The 18,430-nt window shown below is 41.0% G+C and overlaps 1 long non-coding RNA gene across 4 annotated transcripts in view; it reads right to left on the reverse strand.

The window, feature by feature from the left end:
• Window positions 1-2,880: 2,880 nt before the first annotated feature.
• LOC110259291 (uncharacterized) overlaps window positions 2,881-18,430 on the reverse strand; it is a 177,245-nt gene continuing 161,695 nt past the window's right edge. For all 4 annotated transcript variants that reach the window (XR_014837190.1, XR_014837189.1, XR_002341549.2 and 1 more), the window contains one exon: window positions 2,881-3,117. This is a non-coding gene — a long non-coding RNA (uncharacterized LOC110259291). The remainder of the gene's footprint in view (window positions 3,118-18,430) is intronic.

An 18,430-nucleotide genomic window follows, 5' to 3' on the forward strand; every position in this document is an offset into this window, starting at 1 on the left:
GGGGCGGGACCTGAGGGATCGCGTGGTGAGTGGACCGGAGCCGACTGGGGCGCCGGCGAGGTGGGCAAGGTGGGCCCAAGGCACGTGCATAGGGCCCGGCTGGGTAGGAAAAGTGGAGACTTCTTCCTAAATGTCAGGAATCTCCAGGACCCTCTTCCCAACGTTCTTCCTCACGATCTGGGCTGAGCTCAACCACATCCAAGGCCTCAGCCAACAGACTTGACCTTTGTTGGGCCCTTTCTAAAACCTGTAATGTCAGTAGTGTGTTGGACATCTTCATCTTGAATTCTCTACATCAAAACGTAATCGTTCCCATCCAACTACCCGAAGCAGGAACAAAACCAATCTGCTTGCCTTTCTTGGGGGTCATTGTCCCTATTCATGGCCTACTCCTCACCCATCTCAAGTCAAAAATGTGGCTGTCTCCTTTGACTTCTTTCTCCTGGCCTTTCCACATTCTAGATTAATCACCAAGGCCTGCCATCCTATCTGCCTTTCAGATATGTCTTTCATGCAATTCAAGTTCTCACTGTATCTCCTGCTCAGGTCCTAGATGGTTGAGCTAGAATGACCTTGCACACCTGATCCCCTGGTTCACTCTCCATAGCCAAGGTCCATGGTTTAGAATATACACACTGGGCCTGTCCTGGATCTTGGACGTCCTGGACAGAAGTTAGAGTCACAAGCAGGAACACAGAGATAGATTGTGTTGTGGATATTGGTCATTTTTGATTACCCAGCATTCAAATACTAGTCTTATTTTAGTTAATTCCAAATTAAGTGGGAGACTTGACCCTACCTTCCACTCTAGAAGTCAAGTGAAACACGTTCCCTTTCCCGACTCCTGAGGAATTATCATATATAGGTGAGACCTAGGCTCAGCAGATCAGATATGCTCATCCACGTTTTTTAATTTGGGGGGAGTAATAAAAAGATGTGGTAGAAACCTAAGATAGAGTTTGGTTGAGTGGAGCAAAGGTATAGGATAATGGCATCCTGGGATCTGCTAGTGATCTGATAGCCTCAGTGCTTCTATTTTGCTTCCTTTTACTCCTGCCTATTTTCAAAGCCAGTTCATTGTACTTCCTGTTATTCTTGCAGATGGCAAATAAAACAAATGCTAGCCAAATTTTACACAAAAGAGTTGCTTGATGAGCTCTATGTTTAGTGGATGAAGATGAAGCTGGAAATAGTGTGCAGAGAAGGAATAAAGATTGAAGAGGACTTTTGGTTGAAGCTCTTGCCAGATGGCATGAAAGCATGGACAAAACAGTCACTGCAGGAAAAAGGAGGAGGTGATGCCATATGAAAGGCCTTATAAAATACCAACCTTTTGAAGTCCTCTGCAACAACATAGAAAGAGCACAGGATTTCAAGTTTTAAGACCCAGGTATAACCACCAGTTTGCACATTTGGTGTGCATTTGGTCCCATCCTTAGTTTTAGTCTCTGCCGCTATAAATTGGGGACAAGGGCAAAACCAGCTGACAACACAGATTTATGACAAAGTTCAAATTAGATACCACATGGGAAGGCAGTCGAGGCTGCAGTTAAGTATACAGGCCATGGCATTGGTCCACCTGGTTTAAAATCCCATCTCTGCCACCAGCTATGTAAGTGACCTTGGGCAAGTTGCTTACTTTCTAGTCTTTGGTTTTCCCATCTGTAAAATGTAAATGGTAATAATTACCTAACTCAAGGAGTTTTTGCTGGAGGGTCAAATGAGATGATCCAAATAAAGAACTTAATAAATACTATCTTATTATGAGAAAGATCTTTGTCAATATCTAAGAACTATGGCAATAATTTACAGTCCTGGCTACCAATGGGCATCTCTTCAAGCTTTAGAAAAATAAAGATGCTTGAGCTTTGCCTTAGACCTACTGAATCAGGGTCAGTAGTTTGGAGTTTGTTTTTGGCCACACCTGCGACATGGAAGTTCCTGGGCTCGGGGTCCAAACAGAGCTATAGCTGCTGGCCCCACATTCACAGCAACTTAGGATCTGAGCCACATCTTTGACCTATGTCATAGCTTACAGCAAAGCTGGATCCTTAACTCACTGAGGGAGGCCATGGATCAAACCTGCATCCTCATGGACACTATGTTGGGGTCTTAACTCACTGAGCCACCATGGGAACTCCAGGGTCAGTAGTTTTTAAAGCTCCTCAGATGATTCTGCTGTATGGTCAAGAGAGACAATCACTGCAGCAGGATATCTTATTAGGATCTGTCTCCTAACTATATCCATTAGGAGGAAAAGCATAGTCTTCATCTTAGGGAGACCATAATATGTGGGCTGAAGCAACCTGGACTTCATTTTCCTTTTTGTAAAAGTACCTATACAGCACTTACAATAGGCCAAGGACCATTAACTCATTTAATACCTGCAGTAGCCTAATGAAGCAGGAGTTATACAATAGTTAAGGAAACTAACACAGAGAGGCTAAGAAGCTCACCAAAAGTCACACAGTTAGAAAGTGATAGAGCCACTATTGGAACGGCAATTCCCTGGCTCAAACAACCACAATAGATCCTCTCAAAGCTGTGGTGTCTCTCAAAGCATGCAACCTCTCTACACCTCAGTGTTCTTATCTGTAAAATGAAGATTACAGCATTACTTACTTTCTAGAGGACTGGTGAAAATGAAGTGAGAAGCTGCCTATAAAGCACTCAGCAATGTTTATAGTATCTACTAAGTACAAATTGAAAGTCAGCCATTATTATTAATAATGTAAATATTATCACTAATCAGTTTCATGGAAATACAGTGCAGGGTCCAGCTCAAGTCTAATGAATAAACAGAAATATCTGAGCCTGTTTAATCTACTGGGGCAGGACACCTGGTTCAAGGAAACGTGGACACTTATCACTCATATTTACCTCCTGAGCCTCTGTTCGGTTCCAGGGCTCACAGGTTAGAGTCCAGTGGGGCAGACGGTCTTGAGCGAAAAGTCCTGTGTCACTAGTGAACAAACAAAAACTCTGCAAGACATTGAAGCAGCACTGCTTCAAGGGGTCCTTTAGGTGAAGGAAAAGTGAAAGGAGAGTGGATATGCTTTCCTCTTCCAAAGAGAACTTCCAACCCCTTGAACTTCTTAAGGAAATCAGAGCCTTGGCCTGAGGATGAGAGAGAAAGTGCGTGTTAGAGCAATGAGAGTATTCTTTCCATATGGCACATGTGACTCATTCTTCCAAAACCACATAAATACATTTTATAGGTTGTGTGATTCTCTAGGAGTAAGAGTTGGAGGAAATTCAAACTGATAAGGTAAATTACAGCCTAGGGGGATTAGGGAAACCCAAGTTAAATAATATTTTACAATTCCTGACCCAAGAACTGGTTGGAGTAATATGCAGGGTGGGGTGGAGGGGAGTTTAATCTGTAAGAGTGAGCGAGTTGTAGAGTATTTTCAGATTTGGTTTCACTTCTCTTAGCTGGAAGTATCACGCTTGATTCATTTCCATCACAAAGCACAAGAGGGCGCCAGAGAAGGTGGAAATGTTTGGTTTCCCTGGGAACCCCTCAGTGTTAGGAAGTTCTCTTTGATCTCTATATGAAGATAATTACTATTAGTTCTCTTGAGTTTTTTAAAATGAAATGACTATGTGCATAAGATTGGCTAGTACTTTCAGGAAAAGTGAGCAGTTCACAATGAAAAAGCTAAAACATGTAAGCAATAATGGAGAATGCAGAAGGTAACAAAGATTGCTAATGATGGATCAATTCATTTGTCAAACACTTAATTGCTTTCAGTGAGTCTACTGGTCAGATGCTGTGGGTGCAAAGATAAATGAACTTATTAGTAATATCAGATGTCAAAATTATCATAAAACTTTATTTTTCTTATTTGAAACTCCCTTTATCTTCTTCACTTGTTTGATCATTAATGTCTTCAGAAGCATTCTGTGTAATAGTTGAGCACAAAGCCTTTGAAGTAAGATAGCTGGGTTTGACTCTGTTTTTCCGTTTTCTAGCTATTAACCTCCTTGTGCTCTAGTTTCCTCATTTGTAAAATGGGATGATAATCGTACCCACCTCACTGAGCGCTGTGAAGATTAACTGATATGATCCATGCAAAGTGCCAGGAGCCATGTCATACTTAAGGACCCAGTATCTATGAAACCTACTCAAATACAACTCATTAAGAATACATATGAAATCATAGAGGGATTGAGTCCTAAGGCATTGTTTGATATATGTGGACCAATAACTTTTTTTATTTCAATCACTTGTAAATGAAAGCATCCTGCCTGACATAGCCGTTATATTTAATTTCTTAATTTGTGACAGTTAGTGTGCTAAGTACTTTCCATACCTTATCTTATCTTTTAATCTTCACAATAGCTCTTGTGGTGTAATATTATTACCATTTTACAGATGAGGAAACTGAGGGAAAACCATTAAGTAATGCAGGCTAAGATCACACAAGTTATAGATACAAGGATCAAGATCTGAATCCATTTCTAGTCTTACTTTGATTATATAACTGATATTCCTCCAAGTTATACAAACATCCCCAGTATAACACAGGTTTAGAAAGTGTGACTTAGACATTTGTGGCTCCATGTAACAACGACACATTTCCACACCACTCAAACCTTCACTGACTTTTCCTTTCCTCAAGTATTGGTCAAAGTCACTGTAATCAGAGCCATCCAATTTATCCCTCAATTACCTACTGTGCTATACTATTCACTGTCTTACTAGACTGAACATCCTATGAGGACAGGACTTTGTTTTGCTCATGGTTACATCTCCGGCACCTAAAATGGTACCCGACACAGTATGAATATTTGTTCAATGAATGAAAAATGTAGGTTGGGTTTCCTTGACCACAGGGGACACCATGGAGGGCAGAACACTTGAGAGCATCACACATTTGATAACACTGGTCAAAAGCCCTTGTTTGCTTGTTTCTTCCATAGCAACACCCTGAGGAGCTAAACACAAATGTGCATGCGCACGTGCCCCCCCCCCCCATGCTAACTGACAGACATGTCAACTCTACCCTTAAAATGAGCTCGTTTGGCTCAGGTTCCCCTGCAGCATTCTATAAGAACCTGGTTAGTACATTGAAGCTGAGTGTGAAAGTTCCCAAACTCTGTTCTAGGCTCCCTCCCTGAGGGCAAGGCAGGGTCTACATTCTTAGCACTGTTGTGATGGAATTGGCCCCAGAATAGAACCTAAAGGGTCTGGGGTCTTCTTCTAGCTTTTCCACTTCTAGCTTTTCCAAGGCATGGGGCCTTGGACAAATCCTTTAGCCTCACTGAAGCTTGGTTTCCTCGGGTGTACAACAAAAATAATCCAGCTTTTTGTGAGGATAAAATTACACATTGATGAAAACACTAAAAATCCAAGCAAGATATATAAGGGAAGACATAAACTGAATTCAAACATTTCTAGGTAAAAGAGATGTACGAAATAGATGATGAATAAAAAATGATGTATCCAGAAAAAGAGATGTGTAAAAAAATCTCATTTTGATGACTGAATTCCCTATATGGATTGGCTCCTGTGGATAGCCTAGGATTTAGCCAAATGCAAACTGGAAACAATTTATCCAAATCTGATTTGGATAAAGAAAAGAATTTGGTTGCAATTATGCTGGCTCAGGGGACAATTTGGTTAAAATAACAGTTTGACAAAAACAATTTTCTCAGCTATTGGTTTTACAAAAATTTGTTGTTTTGGTTTACTTTGGGGAGAGTCTTTTTACATGTTAGCATTTTTGTCATTTTAAAGAATTTCACGGAGTTGCTTTTCTTCTTTCTGTTTCAAGTCATTTTAAGGATGCCCTGAATTGGGTTTTTCATCAGTTTGTCCATTTGTCAAATGTGTTGCATCTCAGGAGATGTGATTACCATCAATTAATTATTTATAACTGGGAATTCATAATTGAGTAATTATAAAAATGAATTACCAGAACACAGTCAACTTCTCAGCTTGATAAATAATTGCAGTTTCCCTTTCAAACATTTGAGCTCTTGGAAACTGGCTGCTTTGAGGTCTTTTTACCACTTTTATGCAATTTACTGTTAAGAGAGAGCAATGAAGAGAAAAGCTTGAGTGCAGGGGAGGAAGCATTCAGCATTCCAGTTTGGACAAAGACACCATTATCTGGTAAGAGCCTTCTAAAACCTCAATTTAAATTTAAAACTAGGAGGCAAACTCAACTGTAGAGGTGGAAGAGGGAAGGTTGGGTAGGAGGAAGCCAGTGAGATTCTAATCGCCGGGATGCTGTAAACCTGGTTGAAACCACAAGAGGGCAGTGCAGTGCTAAATATCTTAGCACTGACTGCTTGAACTTGCACACTGATGTGCATCTAAACGTGACATTAGGAAAAGGAAAAAAGTCCAGCTCAGAGAAACAAAAGTAAAATAGTGTTTGTCAGGGGCTTGGAGGTGGGGGAAATGGGGAAGGTTAGTAGAAAGGTACAACCGTTCTGTAAAATGGATATTTTGGGACCCAGGATTCTTGGAAGGATTAAATAAGACAATGTACCAGAAGCGTCCGGGACATAATAGCTGCAGCCTAACGGAGACATAATATTATCATTGTTTTGTTTTTTGTTTTTGTTTTTTTTTTTTTTTGTCTTTTTGCCTTTTCTAGGGCCGCTCCTGCTGCACACGGAGGTTCCCAGGTTGGGGGTTTAATCGGAGCTGTAGCTGCTGGCCTTCGCCAGAGCCACAGCAACACGGGATCCAAGCCACATCTGCAACCTACACCACAGCTCACGGCAACACCGGATCTTTAACCCACTGAGCAAGGCCAGGGATTGAACCCACAACTTCATGGTTCCTAGTCGGATTCGTTAACCACTGAGCCACCACGGGATCTCCTATCATTGAATTTTATTTTCATAGTATTTATCGTTTCTGAACAAGACCAGTAATACACAATCTAATTACAACAGCAGACTGTTCACGTTCATCCTCATCATGGGTGACAAGTGTAATTACTTTAGCCCTGCCGCATTCATTCTCATGCTGAAAAACCATCTCTAATGACTATGGAGATCAGTGTAACTCATTCAATATAAAAACCAGAGTTCCTACAGAGGTACAGTAGATGAAAAGTCCTATTATGTGTTAAGATGATATTAAAGAAAAGTTTGAGGAGTTCCCGTTATGGCCCAGTGGTTAGCGAATCCCACTAGGAAACATGAGGTTGCAGGATAGATCCCTGGCCTTGCTCAGTGGGTTAAGGATCTGGTGTTGCCGTGAGCTGTGGTGTAGGTTGCAGATGGGGCTTGGATCTGGCGTTGCTGTGGCTCTGGCGTAGGCTGGCAGCCATAGCTCTGATTGGACCCCTAGCCCAGGAACCACCATGTGCTGCGGGTGCAGCCCTAGAAAAAAGACAAAAAAAAAAAAAAAAAAATTTGAGTAGTTCCCAGCAAGCCAAGAATTTATAGTCCAGTTTTCTTATCACATCCCAATACCTAAGAATATGGCAATAAATGTATGCAATTAGCAAGAAGAGCAATTTGAGCAAAACATAGCCAGAGATAGGACAGAGTAATGATTCCTATGAAGAAATCTAATACTTTGTGTGTTTAAAAAATTTTTATCCACTGAGTATTATTCTACTTTTGCATTAATAAGACCCTGTTTATTAGAAAAAAAATCTATTTATTTTAAATAAATCAATAGAATACAGAAAAAAGGAAAAAATTCCAATACCTGATTCAATAATTACCATCATGATAATGATGGTAGTCTTTATTTTTCCAGTCAATAAGACGAAATTGATAAGAAGAATTCACCTGAGCATCCAACAGTCATTCTGCCGTAATGTCAATTATGATAAATCCCTATGCTATGAATAAATTACTCAACAAATAAACTTTGGCTGGAAAGAGTTTAAAGAAAAAAGCACCAAGTCATAGAGTCATGGAAGCTCCCTGGTCTACTAGAGATTACTGCATGTCAATCTACCTTTTTTTTTTTTTTTTTTTTTTTTGTCTTTTTAGGGCTGCATCTGCAGCTTATGGAAATTCCCAGGATAGGGGTCAAATAGGAACTGTAGCTTCCAGCCTACACTACAGCCACAGCAACATGGGATCTGAGCCATGTCTGTGACCTGCATCATAGCTCATGGCAATGCTGGATCCTTAACCCACTGAGCAAGGCCAGGGCTCGAATGTGCATCCTCATGGATACTAGTCAGGTTTGTTAACCACGGAGCCATGACGGGAACTCCTGAATCTACATTTTAATAGCAGTTCAGAAAGATTTTTGCCATCACTGCTGGTTGGACAAATTCATTCTGAATCAAGAACTCATTTGGGAACTGAAAAGTTGAAAGACTTAAGGATACTCCTAAATTGTATATAAACAAAGAGAATGAAGTTTAGATGATAATATTTAAGTTTCTTTCTTTCTTTCTTTTGTCTTTTTGTCTTTTTTAGGGCCGCATCTGTGGCATATGGAGGTTCCCAGGCTAGGGGTCCAATCAGAGTTATGGCTGCCAGCCTATGCCAGAGCCACAGCAATGCCAGATCCAAGCCCCATCTGCAACCTACACCACAGCTCACGGCAACACCAGATCCTTAACCCACTGAGCAAAGCCAGGGATCTAACCTGCAACCTCATGGTTCCTAGTCAGATTCGCTAACCACTGAGCCACAACAGGAACTCCAGTTTCTTTTGTTGATTTGAAATACTCTATGTACCTGCATTTGAAAAACCTATTTAATTAAAAGCATTCTGCTTCATATTCTTTTTGGTACAAATCTAGCTATGTGTAAATGAATAAAATTAAATGAAAAACACAGTAATTACATTTTAAAATACATGGGCTTGTGTTAAAATAATTACATATGCCTATTAAGAAAAAACATCCAAAATGAAAGTATTTATTCAAAGATGATGTAATTTTGGCAATAGTTTTGTTACACCAACACAACAAAAAATAACTCCGCTGTATCCATATTACATGGGAGATAATTTACCATCTTTCCAGTAACTTCAAAACCATGTGCTTTAATTAGCTCTGCTTATTACAAAATTATCATTCCATTTTCTAATACGCTACAAAAAAATGAACATCAAAATTATTATCTTAAATGTGCTGTGCTTTTGTAATGAATGCATGCTCTAACTATCTGAGTTGGAAAGACTATATATGTATACGGGTTTATAAAACAAAAAAAAACAAAAAATGTGTTCTGTGTAAGAAAACCAGTGGTTTACATCAAACCTACTCTAATTGAAAGAGAGGCATGGTTAGTGGTCACAAGATAAATGACTTCATCTACAAACCAGATTCCTCAATTTAAAACTGGATGGCCTTTTCCCCTGAAATTGCTTGGAGGGGATCTCACACTTTCTACAGAGCCAACATGAATTCACTGGGTTGGTATTACTCTCTTTTTCCAGGATAAGATGGACTGCTTAAGAACATTAGTTCCTTCTGTGGTCATGGTTCAAAAGTGTACCTAATTGTGAGTGAAACATGGTAATTGTCAGAAACAGATGCTTTAAAATGGGTAAGTTATTCTTGACAATGTAATCAAAGCTCTTGGAATGATGATATGCCCTGTGTGGATTGCAGAATTCCAGAATTTAAGAGTTGGAGCAGCCTTTAAGTCATTTAGCTTTTCTTGTAGGCTCTGTTGGGATTAAGCTGGAGATTCCTGACTTGTAAAACTGCCCAAGGGTGAAGATCCTATCCCTATCTTACTAATTGATTCTAAGTGCTTAGGAACACAGACATCTAAGTCCCTTCCTAGAGTCCACAGTGAACCTGATATTTTTGTTGTGGTCCCCATAAATTTCCAAATGTATTTGTCATGCTGTTGTAGAAAGAGCATTGAACTTGAAATCAAAAGACCAGGACTTGACACTTCCTATTTGACCTTCTAGCAAGTCCTTTTGCCTTGCTGGGGTTCAGTTTCCTCACCTGGAAATTAAAGCTACTAATCCTTACCTATATCAAAGGAGATTGTGAGAATCAAATGGGCTAAGGTATGTAAAAACATGCCATAATTATAAAGCTGCAGATGTTTACCTTAACCCTTATGATATTTAAGTTTAGCAAGAAAGAAGGATTTGGGGTCAAGTCTTAGGATTTAGGAATTTTGGTTATGATTGTTTTCAGTCTACACTAAACATACTACTCCCTTAGGGATCTGACCCCTATATCCAAAATCTACAAAATTCCAACATCCATCCATGGCTCTTAGACTCTTTTCAAGCAGTTTGTGAACTGTAGATCACCATACAAATTAAGCTGTTACAAAAATGACTGGTACTATTATACCAAAAGCCAGCAAGCCAGCCACCTGTTTCAGAAAAGCCTGAGGCTAGATTGTCTAATAAGAGCTGGGCTGAGGAGTTTTTTCTTGGGACTTATAAGGCTTATCCTTTATGAATAAATCTAGTTACCAAGGAACTTAACCACCCAGAGCATCACACGATCCTAACAGGCTGGCCAGCAACCCCAAAGTCAAAGGACCATTCCGACGAGGGAAGTAGCAAGGACAGTATCTGCTATTTGCATAGGGCTTTGCAGTTTTCTAAGGTCTTCTCTATATACAAACTAAGACTCTCATCATGGGAGTAATCTCAGAAATTTGAGAGGTGGCAACAAAAAGGAAGGAAATATCATGAGTAAGTACCACCACTTAAATATCTTAAAACTGTGAAATAGATAAAATACACAGATGCCTACCTGATCTATGATACATTAATATCCATCAGAATATAGAGCTGTGCCATTATACAAAGGAGTAGAGATTTTTGTTCATTTAGCATTTATTTCATTTTTTCCCCCATTCTTTTTTTTTTTCTTTTTCTTTTTTTTTTTTTTTTGCCACCCCACAGCATACAGAGTTCCCCAGCCAGGATTCAGATCTGAGCCACAATTACAACCTACACCACAGTTGTGGCAATGCCAGATCCTTTAACCTATGGTGCCAAGCCAGGGATCGAACCTGCGAACTGGTGCTGTAAAAATACTGCTGATCCTGTTGCACCAAAGAGGGAACTCCTTTTTTTTCACTCTTAACTTTTCTTTGGGAAAATTTCACTCTCTGTCCAGCATCTATGTTCTTTGTGTGGTACTGACTTCATTCTTTGGTCCTAGGATTGGCTCAGATCACTCTAGGCCAGTTTGGATAATCTTGATCTCTGTCATTACTCAGGAGCTGTCTAGTCATAGGAAAACTTAGAACTCTTATTTGAAGGCTAGGGTAAGCATCTTTTTCCCCCCAGGATGCGAAAGAGAAAGTCTGTAGCCCAGGGAACTGCTGGCAGCTCTCTTGGGGCTGTAAAGAATGGCACCTTAACCATCTCAGGACTTTGGGGTTATGAAAAGCAATACCTTTTCTCTAAATTTAAGCTTTGAAATTGATTTTCTGTTCTGGCCACACAAATCTCCAACATGGTATATTTAATACATAAAGTACTTTTGCGTCACATATTGCATACTTGGACACTCACAAAGCAAATCTTTTTGCCATATAAGCCCCAGTCTGTGGTCTGAGTATGCTGGAACTTTCAATGACTGTATTGTAGCTCTTACTCTGTACTGTACAACTCGGCAGAAATACTGATGTTAAATTACGTGAAAGTTGGGTGATAAACATCTGATGGTTATAATCATGACCACTAGCACTGATGTTAAGAGCAGTGAAACTCTACAAGTTGCTATCCATTTCAAAGCATTATTCTTTGAAGGCAAGACAGACCCTATATTAACCTGTGTTTATTTTTCAGTGTTTTACTAAAAAGCCCATCCTCCAATGCCATGGATGTGGAGTTGTGTTGTAACAGAAAGGTACAACCGATATTCATTCATTTACTCATCAGGAATTTACTGAGGACAAACTGTGTCAGAAACAACTAGAATTCAGTCACATATATGAATACATCACAGTTAATGCTGCCTTATGTTACCTGTCCTTTCGTTTTAATTCAGTCAGACAGTAATTAGCAATTACTGCTTGGGCATCCTTTAGGGGAATGTGAGGGATTCCAAGTGTGAACTTTGTTTTGAGGAGCTCAGAGTTGAGTTGGAGAAAAGAGAAATAGTGAAACATTAAACTTTTTAAGAACCATCACATTATAGGGAGTTCCCTTCGTGGGTCAGCGGTTTACAAACCCAACCAGGATCCATGAGGATACAGGTTCCATCCCTGGCCTTGTTCAAGGGGTTAAGAATCCAAAGTTGCTGTGAACTATGGTGTAGGTGGCAGATGCGGCTAAGATCCGGGGTTGCCATGGCTGTGGCATAGGCCGGGCAGCTGTAGCTCTGATTTGACCCCTAGCCTGGGAACTTCCATATGCTGTGGCTGTGCCCTTAAAAGAAAAAAAAAAAAAAAAAAAAAAAGAATCATCACATTATATATTTGTATAGCAGTGAGTCTGTTTATAATTGGTAGCCACATAATGAATATCAGTGTGGCCCCAGTTTTCAGAGAAGACCTCAAGAAGGTAGTGAAACATGAATCCATAAAAATAGTACAAGTTTTAATTTTCCTTAACAGAGGGTCACTATGCCTCAATAAGACCTATCTTCATGCATGTGGCTCTATATAATGTTTGGGTTTTTTTTTGTTGTTTTTTGGGTTTTTTTGGCTGTGACCATAGCATGTAGAAATTCCTGGGCAAGGGACAGAACATGTGCTGCAGCTGTCTGTGGCTTGCACAACAGCAGAAATTTCTTGCAATGTTTGATTTAAGCAGAGATTCCAGCTTTTTAAGCTGGTATCATCACTCATAAAATAGGAATAAAACTAAAAGCTTCCTCATGGAGTGGTAGTGATTATCAAATCATATGATGTGATGTGTGAGACACAAGTATTTTTATACCAATTAGGGTGCTTTCAATTGTAATTTGGCATACCTACTATAAGGAATGCACTCTCTTTCTTAAAACCATAGGTACATCAAGCTTTAGGTAAGCTTGATTGGAGCACTCCTTTTTTTTTTTCTCTGAATTACTCTAATTTTTCCTTCTTTGTGTAACGGCTTTATCCTCAGGCTGGCTTCCAGTGTGGTCCTGAGACTACCTTTATCAGAGTCTCCTACTGAACCAGAGTCTTGGGGTATAGAGTCAGGAAAGGGTGTCCAGGAATCTTATGTTTGAATGATAACCCAGGTAACTTAGACACCCTAAAGACTGGGAACCACTGGAGAGCCCTCAAAGAGAAAGATTGAAAGGACAGAGTCTACTCCAGCGTTCCCAGTCACAGCCTATAATGATTATGGGGATTTAGCTACCTACTTGGTAAAGCACGAGTCCATTTTTTCTTATTCCAAAGGCATTCAGAGAAAAAGTGAGGTCTGAGACTATATAAACAAGATGTTTAGCTCACATCTCTTTTGCTTAAGTTCTTCCCTTCAGACATGTGACACATACACCATTGCCTTCACGGAGGAATCTACAGAGGGGGAGGCACATGGAAAGTGAACCTGCAGAGAGTATCATTAGGATTTTTAATTGCAGCAAGAAAAAGATATTCTGGCTATATTAGGGGAAAAATAGTTTATTAGATAAATATTGGGTGCTCACAGAAGATGGGGAGCTGGAATCAGGGTGGCAGAGTAGGATGTGGATGTCACCTTCGCCCACAAATATATTTTAAAAACTCATCTACAGGAGTTCCCGTCATGGCGCAGTGGTTAATGAATCTGACCAGGAAACATGAGGCTGCAGTTTCGATCCCTGGCCTTACTCAATGGGTTAAGGATCTGGCGTTGCCGTGAGCTGTGGTTTAGGCTGCAGACGCGGCTCGGATCCTGCATTGCTGTGGCTCTGGCATAGGCTGGCAGCCATAGCTCCGATTACACCCCTAGCCCAGGAACCTCCATATGCTGCGGGAGAGGCACTAGAAAAGGTAAAAAGACACACACACACACACACACACACACACACACACAAACTATCTATAGGAGTTCCCAATGTGGTGCAAAAGGATCAACAGTGCCTCTGTGGTGGCAGGGACATGGGTTCAATCCCTGGCCTGGTGCAGTGGGTTAAGGGTCTAATGTTGCTGTAGCTATGGTGTAAGTCACAGCTCAGGTTCAAATTTGATCCCTGGTCCAAGAACTCCATATGCCACAGGGAGGCCAAAAAAAAAACACCCCACATCGACATGTAGAATGAGTCTCGCAGAACATCTACTAGGGCTGGCAAAAGACCTCAGATGTTCAAAAGGGCATGAAAACCTCCACATAACTGGGTAGGACAAAAGGAAAAACAAAAAGAGAGAGAAGGAGATAAAGGAATCAGGATGGGACCAGCATTCTTGCAAAGGAGCTGTGAATGAGAAAAGGAATCGGTACCCAGGAGGACCCTGACTGGTAGGGAGATCAGCCAGGAGAGAGGGGGAGCCTCAAAGCCTTGGAGAAAAGTGCAGCAGCCAGTCTGAGGAAGGCAAAGCAGAGAAAGACCCACACAGACTACTGGTACCACTGTCCTCAGACACCACAGCCTGAGACACTTGGTTAAGGGCTGGGTGATGAGACTGGGGCCTCAGAGGTCAGTTTCACGGAGAGGATGAGGGTTGTCTGTGTAGAAACAGCCTGAGAGGGCAAGGAAACGGTGTGCTGCAGCCGAACTGAGTGCAGGAGACCTGGGACTGGCAGAGGAGCAAGGCATCATTGTTGGGGAGCATGGGAAGGATTGCCATAAGAACTTCTTTCTCAGCACAGGCAGACTCTTGGGTGGCAGTGTATCTCTTGCGCAGGCTACAGAGGTAGGTACAAGCCACTGCAGATATTTCAGACTCCAGCGGTGGGCACAGCCTGCCACTGTGTGCCACCCCCACTACCCTAGGGACCAATGTTGCTGCGGAGGGCCCTGTGACTGGGTGCTGCCTGTCACCGCCCCCCCCCACCTCCCTGGGAACACACGGCCTGCTGTTGCTACTGCTGAGAGTCCCACAGCCCACCACCATCATTACCAAGGGTCCTGCAGCGAGGCACTGCCTGCTGCCCCCACCTCACTGGCGTATGCCCCACCACTGCTGCTGCCAAGAGTCCCATAACTGGGCACCACTTTCACTTCCCTGGGGTGGCTGCCACTGCTGAGGTCCCTGCAACCAGGCATAGCCTGCTGCAGCCACCTCCCTGTGGGTTATCACCCTGCCAAAGGCCTGGTCACCTAGCATGACTTGCAGGCACTACACTTTGCCCCTACCTCCCTGGAAAAACACATGGGCCATGCATCTGCACAATCCTTATCAAGGGTATAATGGCCTGCACATACTGAAGAAAGAGACAGCAAGCATCTAAATCAAAGGCAGCCTGCACATGAAAAAAATAGCAAACCCACACAAGCTACTTAGGGATGCTCCCACATATGAAAGGCCCTCAATAGAATATAGCCCTCAATATAGCCCTCAAAAACTACAATAGATAACTGTTTCTCCTAAACTCACAAAGTGAGGAAAACATAAGCTAAGTGAAGAAGCACAGGAACCATTCTTAGTTAAAAGGACGGAAGAATTCCCTTGAAGGAATAAACAATGAAACAGACCTCTCAGTCTAACAGACACTGGGTTAAACAAGGAGGTAATGAAAATACTGAAGGAGGTAATTCAGTATTACTGTAAAAAAAGAACTAGAAACTATGAGGTGGAGCCAAGAAAAATTAGAAAATTCATTTGCCAAAACGAAAGCTGAGCTAAAGGCAACAAACAGCAGAATGAGTAATGCAGAGGAATAAATAAGTGACTTGGAAGGTGGAATAATGGAAATCACCCAATCAAGACAGCAGACAGAAAGCCAAATTTCAAACAATGAAACCAACATAAGAGATCTATGGGATAAGATAAAGTGGGCAAATCCACACAAAATAGGGATTTCAGAAGAAGCATGAGAAAAGGATATTGAAAATTTATTTGAAGAAATTATGGCTGAAAGTTTCCCAAATCTAAAGAAGGAAACAGATATTCATATACAGAAAGCACAGAGGGTCCCAAACAAGATGAACCCAAAAGAACTATGCTAAGACATGTTATTAAAAAAAATGGTGAAAGTTAAAGGAGGGGAGTCTAAAGGCAGTAAGAGAGAAACAAAGAGTTAATTACAAAGGAAGCCCCATAGTGGTATCAACTGATTTCTCCTCAGAATCGCTGCAAGCCAGAAGGGAGTGGAAAGATATAATCAAGTTCTAAAAGGGAAACATTTGCAACCTAGAATACTCTACCCAGCAAGATTATTTAACATAGAAGGAAAAATAAATAATTTCTCAGACAAGCAAAAACTAAAAGAACACAGCAATACTATACCTATGCTAAAATAAATATTGAAAGGTCTCCTTGGGGAGTTCCCGTCATGGCTCAGTGGTTAACAAATCCGACTAGGGACCATGAGGTTGCAGGTTTGATCCCTGGCCTCGCTCAGTAGGTTAAGGCTCTGGTGTTGCCGTGAGCTGTGGTGTGGTTTACAGACACGGCTCAGATCCCGTGTTGATGTGGCTCTGGCGTAGGCCATCGGTGGCTACAGCTCTGATTGGACCCCTAGCCTGGGAACCTCCATGTGCCACAGGTACAGCCCTAAAAAGACAAAAAAAAAAAAAAAAGTCTCCTCTAAACGGGATAGAAGTAAGAAGATATAAGATGGAGGAAATCACAACTGGAAAGTAATCATTTAAATAAGCCAGTATACAGACAAAAAAGAAAGAAAAAAACCTATTTGTGAAAGCGATGATAAACACAAGAAACAGCAAAGGGATAAACATGAAGATGTAAAAAAGGACATCAAAATCATAAAATGTAGGGAAAGAGAGTAAGAAAACTCTTTTTTTTTTCAGAATGTGTTTGATCCTATATGACTATTAGTCTAAAGCAGATATAGAAAGAGGTTAACATAGCCAAAAAAACGGGCAACCACAAACTAAAAACAAACAATAGATTCACAAAAAATAAAAAAACAGCACAAGTATAAAATAAAAGGAAATCATCAAACCACAAAAAAAAGAAAGGACCAAATAAGAAACACAGAATCAACTGGAAAACAAGGTTTAAAGTGTCAATAAATCCATATGTATCAATAATTACCTTAAATGTGAATGGACTGAATGCTCCCATCAAAAGATGTAGGGTAGCATAAAAAAAGATCATATACCACGACCGAGTGGGATTCATCCCAAGTTCACAAGGACGGTTCAACATGTGACAGTCAAACAATGTAATACACCATATTAACAAAAGAAAAGTCAAAAACCCCAGAAAATGAGAAGGTCTTTTGATTGATCAAATGGAAGCAAATGTCTGGGGTTTTTTTCCCCATGGGATGGAGGGTGAAATCTGGCAGCTTGGGCTTCTGGGATAAGAGTTAGTTACTACCTTCTACCAAGAATACATATGGAAGGGAAGTATCCAGAGAGGAAACAAGAAGTGGGACTACCTACAATTCAAAAGCAAAAGGAGAGGGAAGACCTGATTAAAACACAGGCAAAGGAAATAGACATTTCTCCAAAGACAGATGAATGGCCACCAGGTACATGAAAAAGTGCTGAGCATCTCTAATCAACAGAGAAAAGCAAATCAAACCCACAATGAGATATCACCTGACGCTCCAGTTAGGATGGCTATTATCAAAAAAACCAAAGAGAAGTGTTGGAGAGGATGTGGAGAACTTGAACTCTTGTACACTGTAAGTGGGAATGGAAAATGGAAAAGCATATGGAGGTTCCTCAAGAAGATGAAAATAGAACTATCATATCACCCAGCAATTTCACATCTCAGGATTTATTTTAAAAAACCCTGAAATCAGGATCTTGAAGAGCTACTTACTTTACCGCGTTCAATGGAGCATTATTTATAATACTCAAGATATGCAAACAACCCAAATGTCCATCAACAGATGAAGTGTAAAGAAAATGTGGTATATACAAACAATGGAATATTATTCAGCCTTAACAAAAGAAGGAAATAATGCTATTTGCAACCACACAGATAAACTTAGAAGACATTATGCTAAGTGAGATAAGCCGACCTCAGAAACGCAAATACCATGGAATTCCACTTCTCTGAAGAGTTGAATTTACAGTGAATTTTCTTTTTTTTTCTTTTTTTGTCTTTTTAGGGCCACGCCTGCAGCAAATGGAGGTTCCCAGGCTAGGGGTCCAATTGGACTGTAGCTGCCAGCCTATACCAGAGCCACAGCAATGCGGGATCTAAGCCGGGGCTGCAGCCTAAACCACAGCTCATGGCAACGCCAGATCCTCAACCCACTGAGCAAGGCCAGGGATCGAACCCTTAACCTCATGGTTCCTAGTTGGATTCGTTAACCACTAAGCCATGACAGGAACTCCCTGTCATGGAATTTTCTAAAAGCAGAGAGTAGAATGGTGGTTTCCAGGAACTGGACATGGGGAATTGTTCAGTGGGTATAAAGGTTCAGTTACACAAGATGAATAGTGACCAGCTGGGCAACATCGTGCCTGTAGTTACCACAATGGCATAGTGCACTTGA

The sequence above is a fragment of the Sus scrofa genome, chromosome 2 (assembly GCF_054392235.1).
Source record: "Sus scrofa isolate SSC_HxYL_T2T_F1_AM1 chromosome 2, Sscrofa_HxYL_maternal_Yorkshire_Landrace_v2.0, whole genome shotgun sequence".
In the NCBI taxonomy this organism is placed as follows: Eukaryota; Metazoa; Chordata; class Mammalia; order Artiodactyla; family Suidae; genus Sus; species Sus scrofa.